This window comes from Alligator sinensis, unplaced genomic scaffold (genome assembly GCF_000455745.1).
Source record: "Alligator sinensis unplaced genomic scaffold, ASM45574v1 scaffold117_1, whole genome shotgun sequence".
Classification (NCBI taxonomy): domain Eukaryota; kingdom Metazoa; phylum Chordata; order Crocodylia; family Alligatoridae; genus Alligator; species Alligator sinensis.
The window spans coordinates 11277-14684 of NW_005841855.1; positions in this window are offsets into that span (position 1 = coordinate 11277).

Sequence of the window (3408 nt, forward strand, 5' to 3'; positions counted from 1 at the left end):
GCCTGGATGGATGTAGTATCAGACTTCACTGATGTAGGTTAAATTGGTTTATTGAACTTCTGTCCCAGATCTCCTCCAGATTCAAGTTAACTCACAACCCCCCAGCATCACAGAATGCCTTGTACCTCCCCCACAAACCCCCCTTGCAGGGTGGGCAGTCTAGCATTGGCCTAAACTGTCTGCCCCAGTTGAGCAGGGAGGTGTGCTCTAGAGCCCCGTTGCTTGTGGCCTGAGCCACTGCAGGCATGGGCTGCATTTCTGGAATCAGAAGTGAATGTCTGTTCACTTGCTTATTGATTCAATCTAGTTTAGACTAACCTGCAAAGATTGAATTGATTCATCCTCAGGCTTTTTGACTGTCTGTACTTAGCTTGAGTGTTTTACCAGGGCAATCCTTATGCATGGAATTGGGTATCAAAGCCCCAAATTCCATGCATAAGGATTACTGGTCATTCAAACATGGATACTTTGAATGTTTTAAATTTCACTTGTACTTTATTAATAACCAAATAATAACAACAACATTCATTAGCATGTATCTATTGGATTGTATCGTACAGATCGTTAATTCATTCCCCACATCATCATTTATAGAGCTTCTTAATAAATTTATTTTCGTAGGAATACCTATATTCAGATATGAATTTGTATCTCCAGATGGCTCTTGTCACTACTGAACATGTTACAGTAATACTTGTCCTCCCATGTTGATGTGGACAGATTGCCTCTTAAGTAAAAGGGAACTCAGATTACTTACTGAATAATGAATCTGTGAGATTACCAACAAACATGTATCTTCTTTTCAAGCATGTTTTTCCAGAGTATGTAGTTTCTGATCTCAGGAAGCTATCCAGCTAGGTTACTGGACTACTTTAATGAATTTTCTCTTTAGTATTTTCACAACAAGCCGCACGAATCCTAGAAGTGATATGTATCGTTTTAATGTGCAACTTTCCAGCCAGTGGTTGTTGTAAGAATAGAGGTTTCCATTGCTTTATGCTGTACATGCCAGGGAGGTTTGTAGTGGTGGCGGCAAACACGCCCCAGCCACGTGAGCAGCAGGACTTCTCCATGCTTCCCTGCCTGAGGGCAAAGGTGGGGGTGTCACAGCAGCAGTGCCCCCCCACCCCCCCGCCTGCTGCCCTTCCCTGATGCCCCCCAGAACAGCCGGCAGGAATAGAGGTTTCCATTGCTTTATGCTGTACATGCCAGGGAGGTTTGTAGTGGTGGCGGCAAACACGCCCCAGCCACGTGAGCAGCAGGACTTCTCCATGCTTCCCTGCCTGAGGGCAAAGGTGGGGGTGTCACAGCAGCAGTGCCCCCCCACCCCCCCGCCTGCTGCCCTTCCCTGATGCCCCCCAGAACAGCCGGCAGGGAAGGGGGCCCCAACAACAGCTGGTAGGGAGGAGGAGAAGGCAGGAAACGGGGGAGGCTGTGCAGGCCCAGGCAGGCACGGGATCAGGGGATGGGAAGAGGTGGGGATCATGGTGGCAGCTGTTGTCAGGGCCAGGCAGCAGGGAAGGAAGGAATGGAGGGGAGGAGAGGGAAGCAGGGAGGGAAGGAGGGTCACAGTGGCGGTGCCCCCCCACTGCCTGGCCCCAACAAGAGCTAGCAGGGAGGGGGAGGTGGCAGAGAGGGGGGAAAGGAGGGAGGGAGGCAAGCGGGGAGGGGAGGCGGGGGGAAGCCCCACTGCGTGGCAGAGGCAGAAGCAGGCCAGGGGAGGGAGCCCCTGAGTCAGAGACTGGAGGAAGAGGCAGCGGCAGAGGGAGTCTTTACATGGCCAGCCCCGAAGGGTGAGCGGGGGAGGGGGAGTGAGGGGGGACCATGTAAACACTCCCTGAAATCTATCATTCTTGATGAGCAAATAGCTAATATATATATATATGGATATAGTTAAAATGTACTTAATTCTTCAGGGGTTTTTTTCTGTTCTGTTCTTTTCTGTTCTGTTCTTTTTGTATTTAGTGAATGCAGAAGTTTCTACCTTATTCTATATTTGGTGTCAGATCATCATTAAATTTGGGTAGAGGACTCTTGTCACCAGTATGCATCATTCTGATTTTGGCTACAACTGCAACTGAGTTCTCACATTTTGCCCATTTGTAGAGGGTGGGTGCACAGAAGCCTTGGCTGATTTGCAGACTATGGGACTATGCAGACATTAGGACCCATATAGAATCAAAGAAAATTAGAGTTGGGAGGGACCCCAGGATGTCATCTAGTCCCAACCTCCTGCTCAAAGTAGGACCATCCCCAACTAGATCATCCCAGCCAAGGCTTTGTCTAGGCAGTTCTTAAAAACCTTCAAGGATGGAGATTTCATAACCTCTCTGGGTAACCTGTTCCAGTGTTCTACTATCCTCCTAGTGAGAGAGTTTTAACCTAAACTTCCTTTGTTGCAACTGGAGACCATTGCTCCTTGTTCTGTCATCTGCCATGACTGAGAACAGTCTAGCTCCATCCTCTTTGGAACCACCCTTCAGGTGGTTGAAAGCTGCTATTAAATCCCTTCTCAGTCTTATTTTCTCTAGACTAAATAAGCCCAGTTTCCTCAGCCTCTCTTCATAAGTCACATTCCCCAGGTCCTCTAAACATTTTCATTGCCCTCCATTGGACTCTCTTCAATTTGTCCACATCCTTTCTGTAGTGGGGGGCCCAAAACTGGACATAATACTCCAGATTGGACTACACAATTGGTGACGGACAGGGGGGACAAGGCTGAACTCCTCAACGAGTTCTTTGCCTCAGTGTTCCTAAGTGAGGGACAGGACAAGTCTCTCACTGGAATTGTAGAGAGGCAGCAGCAAGGCGCCAGACTTCCATGCGTAGACCCTGAGATGGTGCAGAGTCACTTGGAAGAACTGGATGCCTTTAAGTCGGCAGGCCCGGATGAGCTCCATCCAAGGGTGCTGAAGGCACTGGCCGACATCATTGCAGAGCCACTGGCGGGAATATTCGAATGCTTGTGGCGCAAGGGCCAAGTCCCGGAGGCCTGGAAAAGGGCCAATGTGGTCCCCATTTTCAAGAAGGGGAGGAAGGAGGACCCGGGCAACTATAGGCCAGTCAGTCTCACCTCCATCCTTGGCAAAGTCTTTGAAAAAATTATCAAGGCTCACATATGCGAGAGCCCGGCAGGACAAATTATGCTGAGGGGAAACCAGCACGGGTTCATGGCAGGCAGATCGTGCCTGACCAATCTAGTCTCTTTTTATGGCCAGGTTACGAAACGCCTGGACACAGGAGGAGGGGTGGATGTCGTATACTTAGACTTCAGGAAGGCCTTCGATACGGTATCCCACCCCATACTGGTGAACAAGTTAAGAGGCTGTGACTTGGATGACTACACAGTCCAGTGGGTGGCGAATTGGCTGGAGGGTCGCACCCAGAGAGTCATGGTGGATGGGTCGG